Here is a 13,455-nt window from a genome sequence, read left to right as displayed (position 1 = left end):
TGATATGGCTCACGTGCGTCTCTATCAGCGGCCGCTGGAAAAGCTTAGGTTGAGAGGATCTGAGAAAGACTCGTCACATTGTCAGAGGGAAGCTGGCCATAAGGCAGAATGAGTTTACAATAACTTATTTACCTGTCCAAATCCTTTATATCACATTAAAGCTTTCCCTTGCTACCCGGGACTCTGGAGTGCTAAGAGGAAAAAGGAAAATCAATTGATAATGATATATTCGGTTTAAAAAAATATATTGATTCCCAGGTAATGACAGTTGTGCGTTTTGCAGTGGGAGATGCCGTTTCCCGTCGTGAAGATGGCTTTCTCATAGATTACATTTAAAAGAAGGAACCAGGAGTAGCTCTGCCTCCCCGTCATAGATAGCCTCTTTGTCCCAGGTATTAAATCTATAATTTAAAAAAAAAAAAAAATTTCTCCCCAGGAAACCTATTCTTTGCCTCCTCAAGGTCTTCTTGCCCATTGTGTGAAAACAGTAATGATTTGTTTTTGTAATTCTACAGTTTGTGTCCTTCTCAGTATTAGATTAAAGACTTAAATTTTTTCTTTTTCCCCATTGCTGGAGTTTCTTAGTTTGGATTAGATGGAAGACAATACCATTGTTCTCTCTCTTATTCAGTGTCAGTGGCTCAATGGTGGGGATTAGGGCTGTGTGTATTCGGAGGATGGGCAAGGGATGCCTCATGTCTGCCACTAGGAGTAATCTGCTACCCACGTAGCTGGCCGTTTGTGCACAGCTCGTGTGAGATAATCCACAGTATGCAACTCAGCATCGGGGACATCTGAGGCGGAGACTAGCATCCAGTTAGTGTGGGGACACCATCCACCTGGGATGGTGGAATTCAAAAGAGATCTTTTTGCAAAAAAAAAGAAAAAAGAAAAGAAAAAAGAAAGATAGGAAAGAAAGGAAAGAAAGGAAAGAAAGGAAAGAAAGAAAGAAAGAAAGAAAGAGAAAAAATTAGACCTTTTCCCCACCCCTACCCCACTCTTTTTTCCTCTCTTTCTAGACTATCTGGATTCCTGGTGATGCTCACGCTTTGCTAAGTGTTGGCGGCCATCGAGGTTTTTGCATCCTGGGGACGAATCCTGAGCTTGCCAGAGACGGGCGGCGCAAGGTAGGTCTCTACTTGGCTCACTGGAAATAAAGTCATCAGGCCTGAGCGTAGCCAGCTCTCTCCTCTCACACTAAATGTATGGGGGAAGGGGAGAAAGCGCAGTAGGTCCTTTCGCCGTCTTCCTCAGGGCAGTTTTTACCACAGGCGTGTGATCAACCGGTACTGGGGTTTAGCTAAGCCATGTTAAGCCTCAGTCCTTCTAGAATCAACCAAAGAGAATATCTATGACTTTTTTTTTTTTTTTTTGGAGGCACAGTCTCACTGTGCCGCCCAGGCTGGAGCACAGTGGTGCAGTCTTAGCTCATTGCAATCTCTGCCTCCAGGTTCAAGCGATCCTTTCACTTCAGCCTCCCAAGTAGCTGGGACTACAGGCATGTGGTATCATGACTGGCTATCACGTGTGCTATCACGACATGGTTTCGCCATGTTGGCCAGGCTGGTCTTGAACTCCTGGCCTCAGGTGATCCACCCACCTCGGCCTCCCAGAGTGCTGGGATAGCAGGCGTGAGCCACCGCGCCGCATCAAAGAATCTCTGTGACACTTTCTTGCTTACCTGGGCCTTGGCTTTCCCCAGGAGGTTAGATCTGAGGATGGCCAGCAGCTAGGTGACCTTTAACCTCCTTAAAAACTGTAATTAAGTTTTATAATTAAGTTTTATTATTAAAATGTATTATTAAATATGAAAATATTATTTATTCATTGTAAAGGGATTTTAAAGGATAGTGGCTAAAAGTATATAAATGACTTATAATCCCGTTCCCCAGAGATAACCATTTTAGTATTTCTTTCCTGGCTTTTTCTTATGCACATATGTAAACAGTGCACACAGGCACACACGTGCACACAGGATCTGACTGTGGGTACTGTGTGGGGGCACGTTATTTAGATTCAACAATGTGTCAAGCCATTTTGTATGTCAGTAAATAGAAATCTGTATCACCATTTTTACAGACTGTCTACTCTGTGGATGTAATAGCATACATGATTCACTTAATGCCCTATTGATGGACATTTAACATATTTTAAATATTTCACTATTACAAATAACAGCACAACAAACATTGTTGCATATGTATCTACATAGTCATGTGATGACTTCCTTGCGTTAAATTTTTAGAGTCCTGGCCTAAACTTTTGATTCCAGGTTCTCCAAGCAGGATCAGGCAGCCAGAAGTGTGGGGGAACTTGGCCTGCCTTGGGAGGGCACAATCTTGTGAACAGAATCTCCCGTCTGGGATCTGCTTTAGCTCCCATCGGCAGGCCAGGAATGTGCCTGCAGAGACAAGGAGGCCTGGAGCTAGAGTTGACAACATTCGCCACATTTCATGCTACTGAAGGGACAGGAACTGGGCCTGGAATGAAGCAGGCTGGAGGGCAGAGGAGTGGGCTCTCGGATCCAGGACAGTAGAGGCCCAGCTGGCCCAGCCTCATATGTCCTTGTGCGACTTGAGCCTTTAGAGGTACAGGCTGCGTCTGCATAACACACGGGGCCTAGTGCTGGGTGAGCATAGGTCATAGCAGCCCACCCTCATGCCCTCTGACCGGTAGCCTCCTGGCCTCTGCCTGAGTCCAAACTCCAGCTTCCATCTGCAGCAGGGGCAGAGTGTCAGACAAACAAGACTCCTGCCACATCCAGATTCTCTGCTGGTCAGAGAGCTTTCTCTTTGGACTCAGAGACTGTGAGGTTGGGGATGGCTGTCCCCAGCCAGAAGCCTTGCACAGAGAGGAGAAAATATGGCTTTGGAATCTCAGGCTAGGGGTAGCCTTGGTTGTCAGCAGGAAGTGGGAGAGAAGGCTGTGGACTGGGCCAGGATCAGCACTGAAATGGAAGGTTCCCCACCCTGTGACCCCACAGTGCATCCAGCCTGCAGCCTCCCAGCAGCCCAGTAGGGGCAGCCAGAGGAGAGGTGGGTTCCTGACCTAAGAAGCTGGTGGGCTGTTGGCACACACCCACGGCACCACTGGCGGGGGATGGCTGTCCTTGCTAGCGATATCCCCAGCACTGGGGAATCCTTTGACTCCAGGCCTCCTGTTGGGTCAGAGAAGGGGAGTTGGAAAACAAGGCAGCGAAATGTTGGTTTGGCAGCCAGGGCATCCCTGCTTCTACACGGGGCAAAGAAAAGATTGAGAACATGTTCTTCACAGAAGCCAGCTCTCCTTGTATGCACCTGTGAGTTTGGCAAGAAGGAAGGGAACAGAGACACCCCAGGACAGTGCGTTTTGGTTTCTTAAATGTTGACCCTTAGTCTGGGGTCTAATCTTCCCTGCTGCTGATGCAGGGTGGCACATGGCTCTTGTTCTCTTGTTCATCCTGAACTCTGGTAATCATGTACTTTAGGATGGGGAGGGACCTTGAGGGTGGTTTCACCAGGCATAGCTGGTAAGATGCACCCTATGTGGGCCTCTATCTCTGCGCCCCCAGACCAGGGTCCCCATGGTGAACTCAAGTCTGTCTTCCCTAGCACTTGGCCAGTTCCTGGAGGATGGGAATTGTACCTGATCCGTCTCTGTGTTCCTCCCGCTCCGCCACTCATACCAGCACCTGCCTAGCTCTCAGTAAACAAATCACCATGTGCAGCCAGGACTGTGCCTGGGAGTGCCTGCAACACGACACGCGGCCTGGTGCTGGCTGTGCGCTCCCCTCACATGCAGGAGTCCCATTGATTTCCAAGATGATAGGAAGGTTCCGAGGCCCCTAGGTGGTTCTGTGACCCCTGGGGATCAGTGGAAGCAGCTATCAGTTTGCTGTGGAAACTGGGCCAGCTCACAGGGCCCTGTGTAACCTGCTACGAAACGCCAGTTCAACAGCCAAGCGTGGAGGGCGGCGCTCTGCTTTTCTGTGGTTTGGTGGAAAGAAGACCATACTGGAACCAGCTAGCAGGAGTGAAATCTGATACCTGCACTGCAGGGAAGAGGGGTGAGGGGAGTTGAGCTGAGGACTCAGTTTGCGCAGAGCCCAAGGCTGAGCCAAGAATGGCATTAGCAGGCACCTCGGGCTCTGGAAGTGGTGAAGGGCAGTGCTGATCGCCACTGGTGCTGGAGCCACCCTGGGCAGCATCTGCTGCCTCCATCATTGAGACCCTCTCAGTCTGTCCAGGCCATTTGTCCCCCTGTCCTCAGCAAACGAGATGACCTAGATGCCACCTGCGCCTTCGGAGGGGGTTGCAAATGTCTCCGGAGCTAATGGCAGTTAGAGAACACCGTGTGCTGTGCCCTGGGCTTCCACACCCCCCACCTTCACTTCCCCCAGTCCATCCTGCGGGCATCCTCTCTGATCGCACTCCCTTGCCCTCTGCCTGTCTTCCCTCCCTCCTGCCGTGGACAGCCTTGCTCTCCCCTTGTCCACTCCCCTCTTGGCCTCCGTGGTGTCCACCTCAAGGAGGGACCTGCAGGCAGACATCTCAGTGTTTCTGGCCGACACAGACACTCTGCCCTTGTCTTCTGACTGTATCTGCTTTTCCTGGCCTGCTCTGGGGACCTCTGCAGCCCCTTCTTCAAATAGGTATCTGGGCGCTCACACCCCTGAGAAGGCCATGTGACCACACCCACTAGCTGGGGCCCAGATCCCTCAACAGAAACTTAGCCGAGCCCTCAGCCCTATGCAGGCATTTGGGATTCTGGTCCGTTCCCTGCCTGGTACCCTGCAGCTGTTCCGCACCTTTCCATCCACAGGGCTGCAGACCTCCAGCCTGTGCTGTCCACCTCGGTGTCAGCAAGTGGCCTCTTCTCCTGCTTCCTGTCCATCTTGCTCATGTGAGCTGCCGTCCTCCAGCTCCACTACCTCCTCCCGCCAGGAAGGGGAGGTATTGGTGCCACAAGGCTTTCCTCAGCTCCCTGTATCCCCAGCCCTCCCTCCCCTCCCTCTGCTTCAGCTATTCCCAGGCTTGACTCCCAGATGGCACCTCTGTCCTAAGGTCCGGATCACTTCAGCAGCCTGTGCATAGCAGATCCCTGCTCTCTGATTCACATATCAGACTCCGCCTGTCCAAGACAAAGCTGCTTCCTTGCTCTCCAAGGAAGCCTTGTACTTGGACTGTGTCAGCCCTCCTCCCTCCCTTAGCCATGCATCTCCATCTCCTTTGCCTTAGGCTGCTCACCTTCCTTCCTGGACCCTGAGCTTACTGAGGATAGGAACCATCCTCTTTTCTCTATAAGCCCAGCACAGGGCCCTGTTCATGCATACCTCTTGGGATCAGATAATTTTATTCAGTTCAGAGATTACAGAACCACAGACAGCATGTCCTCACAGGCAGCATGGTGGCAGGGAACCTGGGATTGGAGGCAAGCTCTGGATTCTAGTCCCAAATCTACCACTCACTCTGGGAAAGCGCTATAAAGCCTTCTGAGCCTCAGTATCCTCAGCTGTGAAATGGGAATAACCCCAGCCTTCCCACCTCTCAGGACCTTGAACGGTGGCAAGGGAGGAACGGTGCCACCAGGGCCAGCAGTTCTCAGCCCTTGGTGCACATTGGAATTGCCCAGAGAGCTTTAAGAACTACAGATGGGCCAGGCGCGATGGCTCATGCCGGTAATCCCAGCACTTTGGGAGGCTGAGGCGGGCAGATCACTTGAGGCCAGGAGTTTGGGACCAGCCTGGCCAACATAGTGAAACCCTGTCTCTACTAAAAATACAAAAATTAGCCGGGCATAGTGGCACATGCCTGTAGTCCCAGCTACTCAGGAGGCTGAGGTAGGAGAATCGCTTGAAACTGGGAGGCGGAGGTTGCAGTGAGCCAAGATCGCGCCACTGCACCACTCCAGCCTAGGTGACAGAGGGAGACTCTGTCTCAAAAAAAAAAAAAAAAAAAAAAGGTACAGATGCCTGGCTCCTTCCCCCAGATATTCTAATTGTTCTCATGAGGATATCAGTGTGTTTTAAAACTTTAACCACTACTGTCAACTCATAGGTGTCATTAGCAGGTTCCTGAATTCTGTGGCTTGAGGCACTCAGATGGGAGTTATAAAGATTTTGCAAAACAATATTCCTGGATGATGTGTAATTTGTCTAGTCTTTCAGATCCTTTAAAATCTACCCCCGGATCAAGCTAAAAGCTGGATATCCAAAAGCTGGATACCTTGGCTATGTTGTACTGTGTTCATCTTGCCCCACCTGGAATGCTTTTACATGAACTCTACGGGCTGTTAGAATATCTGCTGCCCTCCAGGTCACAACAGTGCACCTTCATTTAGGATTCTGTGGCAGTTAATGTTTATCCTGTCACTTGTGACTCCTTTGCTAGGACCCTTGGGAGAGGTGTCTCTGATTTCACCACAGACATATTCCCCTCCTGAGCCACCATCATAGGATCTCCTGGACCCACAAATCATGTTGTAACAGACTTGCCTCTTCCAAGCTCTCGAAACAGTAACTCTCAACTCTGGCTGCATATGACATCACCCAGGGAGATTTTTTAAATTCTCATACCCAGGCTACATACCAGATGCGTGAGTTCACAGTCAGTCTCTGGGAGGTGGATCCAGGCATCTGGACTTTTGTAAAGCTCTCCAGGTGGTTCTGACGGGTGGCCCAGGTCAGAAGCACTGCCAAGCCTGGAGGCAGATTTGTGGCCCACCTGTAGCCTGTGTATGGCACTTTCTAAATATGGTTTCATGTAGGCAACATTCCCTCCTCCGTTTCCTGCTCCTACACTTGTGATTCTCTCTCCTACTTTTAATTTATGGTGTCTTAATGTATCCTTTTAAGTCCCCTGCAATCCTTTCTGGAACTTAGCAAAGTGAAAACAAATAGAGTAGAAAGGTTCCTGCTTTTCTCTGGCTGGGACCTGGGCACAGCTCCCACCCCAGTCAGGCCTCCCTGGAAAGAGGGTAGGAGCCTCCTGTTTCCCCAGCCACAGTAACTGGTCAGCAGCCTCGTTCTGTAACCCCACAATGGGGAATTGTAGCTAGTTCTGCCAAGAGCCCTCCAAGATCCCATAGAAGAGGCTGGTTTGGGCTGAGAGCAGTGGCTCAAGCCTGTGATCCCAGCACTTTGGGAGGTTGAGGCAGGCAGATCATCTGAGGTCAGGAGTTCGAGACCAGCCTGACCAACATGGCAAAACCCTGTCTCTACTAGAAAATACGGAAATTAGCCGGGTGTAGTAGCACATGCCTGTAATCCCAGCTATTCGGGTGGCTGAGGCAGGAGAATTGCTTGAACCCAGGAGGCAGAGGTTGCAGTGAGCTGGGGCTGCCGGGAACAGTTGTGAGTTTGTGCCCTCCGTGAGGGCACCTGGCCAAGGAGACATGGGTTTTGACCCCCAGCCTGTGCTCTGGGAGTATCGCTGTGCCCTTGAGAGTTCAGAGGGAGGAGTGCCTCTTTCTAGCTTGCACAAAAACATCCATCAGGGGAAAGCACCATGTGTGCATCCTGCTCAGGGAAAGCACCGTGTATGTATACATTGAGTGACCATGCTCTGAAATTGATGGACTTCTGTCCTGTAGGGATGATCTCACTTACTCATACTCAGAGGCCACTCAGAAAGACTTTTAAGCTTTTGTCTTCTAATCACAAATTTCTTTTCTCTCTCTCCAACTCCACCCCTCTCTTTCTCTCTTACAACGGGACAAATAGTGCCAGGAGTACTGGGGACTGTAGGATGAATACCCAGCACATGGTGCAACAAAAGAGTGTTGCAACACTTTTTTTGTTTAAAAAAAAGAAAAGAAGAGGCTGGTTTGGTTCACAGCATCTGAGTGCTGACACTGGACTGGGGGAGATCAGAGATGGCTAATGATGGCCACCAAAGCGCCACCCAGTTCAGGATTGTGGAAGGCCATGGCCCCCTTTTCAGTCTTCCTTGTCAGCTCCACTCAGCCCCACGCTAGACAGCGGGCAGAGATTGTCAGCAAGAGGCTGGAGATGCCCGGGATGGACTCTTTCCCCAGTCCTGGAAGCCAGGGAACTGAGGAGAGCATGCACGTGGGTAGTTTCTCTTAGTGAATGGTGGGAGATGGAGGGGCGCATAGCCGTCCAGTCTAGCTGCAGAACCTCGTTTGGCACCTGGGCTAGAAATAGCTTCTCCACAAACCTCAGAGTTTATTTTTATGGCAAAATTTGATGTTCTAAGCGGCCTGTCTCCTTGCTTACCTTGCACCTACTCCGGTGGCTGGGGCTGCCGGGAACAGTTGTGAGTTTGTGCCCTCCGTGAGGGCACCTGGCCAAGTAGACATGGGTTCTGACCCCCAGCCTGTGCTCTGGGAGTATCGCTGTGCCCTTGAGAGTTCGGAGGAAGGGGTGCCTCGTTCTAACTTGCACAAAAACATCCATCAGTGGAAAGCACCGTGTGTGCATCCTCCTCAGGGAAAGCACTGTGTGTGCATACTCCTCAGGGAAGGCACCGTGTATGTATACATTGAGTGACCATGCTCTGAAATTGATGGACTTCTGTCTTGTAGGGATGATCTCACTTACTCATACTCAGAGGCCACTCAGAAAGACTTTTAAGCTTTTGTCTTCTAATCATAAATTTCTCCTGTTTCTCTCCAACTCCACTCCTCTTTCTCTCTCTTACAATGAGACAAATAGTGCCAGGAGTACTGGGGACTGTAGGATGAATACCCAGCACATGGTGCAACAAAAGAGTGTTGCAACACTCATTCATTCATTCCTTCAACACTTCCTAGTAGTCACATTGTACATTGTCCTAGATCTGGGATCCAGAGAGGTCAGACGAAAGCCCTGCCTGCAAGGAGCTCTCAGTCCGGTGGGGCAGCAAGTACATACAAATTCTTACATGATAAATGCGATCAATTCTTATGTGGCAAATATGTGATAAATGCAATAAGAAGAATGTATACCAAGTGCTATGGAAGAGCAGCTCATTTACTCAACAGTACTTAGTTAGCATCTACTATAATGCTAGGCATTGTTGTAGGCACTGGGGGTATCACAGTGACCATATGAGACAAAAACCCTGACCCAGAGCACACATTTGAGGGAGTGAGAATACTCAGCAGCTAGCTTAGTTTGATCAAAACCACAGGCTTCAAAGAAGAGGTGCCTTAAAGCTGGAAATCAAAATCTATGCATTTATATATGTGTGCAGGGAACACTGTAGGCAATGGGAACAGCTTGTGTAAAAGCCTGAAGATATAAAAAGACCAAAGATATCAGAGCAGAAATGCTAAGGGAAACCTAAGAATTGGGAGACACAGCCTTGAATGCCATGCTAACCCTCCCAAGGTCACTCTCTCATATAATGGGATGTAGCTGAAAGCTCACAGGGCATTGGCCAGAGCCACCCTCACAGCTAGGCTCCATGTGGACTCCCCGACCCCAAAACAGAGACTCCTTGGCAACTCCTACTCCAACTCCAATTTGTTGGAACCTCTAAGGCTAAAGATAGACGATTTATGTTACCTCCTCGTGTGACCTAGTGCTTTTAGATTGCAAAGTGTTTTCACAGCTTCCTCTCCTGGATCGTGAGAGGGACTCTAGGAGGTAGACAAAAAGGGGTTCTTGTTGCCATTTATTGTACCAAGGAGCAAACCAAAGCCCAGAGAGGTCTAGTATCTTGCTCAAGGTCACACAACCCATCAAGGCAGAGCAGAAACTAAAGTCCCTGTCTCCTGGTTCCTAATATAACCTAGGGACCCATCTTGTCCCCGTGTCAGCTGCCACTCCTTATTTTGAAGCCTAAAAAGCTCTGAGCAAGTATCAATCACATGCCTGCCTGCCTCCCACGACCATTAGTGCAGCACATACGACGTGTCAAGCTAGGCATTGACCATCTGCTGGGCTGCAGTGTGGTCCCAACCCCCACTCAGGAAGATAACTGAAGGAGCCACGTGTGGGCTGCCCTTCTTCCCACCCACCATGACCCAAGAGGCCTAAAGACCACGGGTCAACTAGACCCAGGCTGTCACCTTCCTGAGCCAAGTGGAACAGGACACAGAATGACCATCACAGGCTGGAGACCCCTCCACTTGCTCCCAGACCACCTGGAGGTCATTCATGACAGCCGCCAATACCTATTTTCACCCTTTCTTGTAAGCAGGCTGGATGCAAAGAGAATGGGGAGATTTCAGCCTCACACACAGAGCCTGAGCTCACCTGTGGAAGACAGATGCAGCCTAGCAGTCCTCACAGGCCACCCTTGATTTGTAGCAACTCATTTAGATAAAAGCATCTGGCTTATAAGGTAGCAGCAACAGCAAAAATCATTAGAAGCACATTTCTGCTTTTACAAAGTAACCTAGTAACAGCACAGGAGGTAACAATTAACCCAGCACTCCATTCTCTAGGTACACGGCGCGTGCTGAAAGTGGGAAAGGGAAGTCAGAACGCAGAGAGGTTCTGTCCAGGCCTTTCTGGGATCAGCACTCCAGGATGTGAGATGTGCTGGTGTCGGCCCCGCCAGCCAAAGAGCCGCGCCCCTGCCATTAGCACAGAGAGGAGGTGTCCTCCCTCTCCATCTCAGAATAAACAGTGTGATTATTTATTTAGCACCAGTTCAAGGCTTTCTGAAATGCATTTGTGGTGCTCTGCCATCTTGCACAGGTCCTCCCTGAGCTACAGCTGCTGCCTCTGTGGATCAGATAAAGGAAATCTGGCCTGCACCAGTCTCTGCTGGGCTCTTGCTCACATCTCTACAGACTCCTGTACTCTCTGACCTACCTGAGTGTTCATATCCCACCTTGGGGCACTTGGTCCTACTGAGCGAGTCTCCCAGAAGCACCTCTCCCATCCCTACCTATCTTCTGGCAAAGAGCACCAGGGCCGCCCCTGAGGGAATTCTCTCTCCTCTGACGCCGTGATGCCATTTCTCTCCCCAGCACCCTTGTAGTACTTGCTGCTTCCTGGTTCCGGTGTGGTCCCGTCACTGTCCAGGATGCTCAAGGCTCATTCCCACCCCGAGTACTGAGGGGAGCCTGCAAAGCCAAACATCCTACACATGCTGAAAAGGAATTGATGAATGGAAAGTCAGTTCCCACGGCCTCTGGCTGTGCTCCTGGGCCCCTCAGCCCTACCTCCTCAGATCACAGAACCCTCTCGGGAGACTACCAGGAGTTCCTTGATGGCAGGGACTGTCACAGTCAGTGTGTCTCAGTCACAAAGCCTGGCACAAAGAAGGCTCTCAAATGTTTCTGAGATGAATGAATGATCTAAAGTGGCTCCTTTAACCTATCTAAACTGTGTGTGAAAGGAGCCAGCCACACCTATCAAGGCAGCTAAGAGCCGCCCTTGTTAGGGCAGAGGGTGACGCACTGACCCTGCCCTACCAAGGCCACCGCCTCTGGGAACATGGTGCACCCAGGCAGAGCTCTCTTTCCCACTGTTCCAAGCATAGTCCATGGCCCAGGAGGAAGCTAGGCCTCCCAGATCTTACTAGAACCCAGGCTCTCAGTATGCTGAACATCACATTCAAGCCACGTTTAGAAAGGTACGTTCCATATTCAGAGAGTCCTCACGACCTTTGTTCCATTCATTCAGGCAACAGCAAGCAGCAGAAAGTAATGGTCACAAGCACAGCTGCTGGACTGCCTTGGTCCTAATCCCAGCCCTGCCCCTTTGCAGCTGTGCAACCTCTGGGCACAGTCCTTAACCTCCCTGTGTCTCCATTTCTTCATGTGCAAAATAGAGATTTTCATAAAATTATCTGGTGTTTGTAAGGACTAAATGAGTTAACATAATAAAGTGCCTAGAATAGTGCGTAAGACGTGGTACTGTACAAGGCTTTACTCTTACTATTCTAAATGACTAGGACCCTAGCTGAGTCATGGACTTAATTCATACCTTCTTTGAGACCAAATGCATCTTCAAGGAAGGTGTTGGCGTGCCCACCTCCCACCCTCACCTGTCAGTCATCCTGCAGCCTTCGCTTGCTGAATGCAGCCAGTTGCAGGGGATATCTGTCTGCTCCCAGGGAGGTGGCCCTCCTTGGCCCACAAGATCCCAAACAGCCACTGGGCTGCATCCTATTCCAGTTCTCCATAGGCCACAGCAGAGGGTCCTGGGGCCCCTCCCACTTACTTCTGGTAGGGAATCTCTAAGCACCTATCACAGCTCCATTTCATTTAGCCCCTCACCCCTTGAAGAGGATCTGACCTCCTGCTCAGCTCACAGTGTCCAGTAGCCCAAACCTGGACAGTGACGAATGGGCCATCCGAGATGCTGAGGCTTATCCCTCCCATGATTGCCACTGACAGGCTTTGAGACCTAGAGGCATGTCTGTGCCCCTCTTTGGATGTTGCTGTCTTTATCTGCATCATGAGGGGGCTGGATTCATGACTGATCTCCAAGGACCAGTCAGGCTCTGTCCCTAGGAGTGACACTCTGGATGGGGCCACGTGGGGGCTTCTGGGACTCCACCACAATTAGCACTGTGGCCTCAGAAGTTATGTCAGCCTGTCCTTGGGGCATCTGTCATTAACAATTATGAAGTCATTATCCGGTAAATAATTCATAACCCGAGGGATGGGATAAGCTGCCAATAAACAATAATCCATTTAGAATGAGGCTTGATGAGGGCGAGCACAGCTGTAGAAATGCAGCCACCTCCTGCAGGGCAGCTCCCTGCTCACCTCTGGTGTCAACAGGGCCCATCCTTAGGGCCCTGCTCAGGCCACACTTCCTCCCTGAAGCCCTCCCTCACTACTCCTGACCAAAGGTATCACCCCTTCCCGGAGCTCACGCAGGACTGCGTCTGTGAACCCAATGAGTGCTGGCCAAGTGCCCAACGCTGTGCTAAGCAACTTGTGTGCACTTTCTCGTGGAATCCTCCCAGCGGCATTAGGGCTGTAGCTACTGTTGTTATCTCCTGTACCGAGAAGTAAACTGAGGTTTAGAGACTAAATAACTTATCCAAGGTCGCTGAACTAGAAAGCCCAGGTCTGGAGTTCACATCTGTATGTTGTGAGAGCTCTCACTCTTAGCTAGGGCGTCCCACTCCCTCGTGTGAGCAGCTGTACCTCTTGTCATGTGTCCAGCCTTTATTTCTGTGTGACCTTTGTCTCTCCAGCAAGACTGTAAGCCCTAGATGGGTTCCAGGAGGTGCTTCCCAGAGGCTGTAGAGCAGAGCATCTCCTTGCTGGCTGGCTACTTAATGTTGTAGTGAGGCTTCTAGTGGTGTTTGGAGGCCAAACCAAGGATACTGGGGAGAGGAACAGGAGGGGATATCTTCTGCACGCACAGAATTAGAATGTCCATCTTCTAATGAGCCTATTGCATTTCTCCTGCCCAGGGGACACCTTGCATATATATCTCTGGCTATACCCCCTAGAAGTACTTTGTTCTGGGGAAGAAGTTCTTTGCTCAGATGCCAGGAACCCTGGCTGCGTGGGTTGGTCATTAGGACTGGGTTAGCTCTGCCAAGAGCTTCTCCTCTC

At 50.4% G+C, this 13,455-nt stretch overlaps 1 protein-coding gene across 3 annotated transcripts in view; it reads left to right on the top strand.

Annotated features, from left to right (window-relative positions):
* KLHL29 (kelch like family member 29) overlaps positions 1-13,455 on the top strand; it is a 320,072-nt gene that overhangs the window by 85,563 nt on the left and 221,054 nt on the right. For 2 of the 3 annotated variants that reach the window (XM_030920719.1, XM_030920721.1), the window contains exon 2: positions 1,020-1,127. The exons of the other annotated variant lie outside the window; for it this stretch is intronic. The gene's annotated coding sequence lies outside the window, so the exon portion shown is untranslated. The remainder of the gene's footprint in view (positions 1-1,019; positions 1,128-13,455) is intronic. 3 annotated transcript variants of the gene reach the window in all.

The sequence above is a fragment of the Rhinopithecus roxellana genome, chromosome 17, assembly GCF_007565055.1.
Source record: "Rhinopithecus roxellana isolate Shanxi Qingling chromosome 17, ASM756505v1, whole genome shotgun sequence".
In the NCBI taxonomy this organism is placed as follows: domain Eukaryota; kingdom Metazoa; phylum Chordata; class Mammalia; order Primates; family Cercopithecidae; genus Rhinopithecus; species Rhinopithecus roxellana.
The sequence above is the reverse complement of the archived record's forward strand: the minus strand, read 5'-3'. Positions and strand labels throughout refer to the sequence as shown.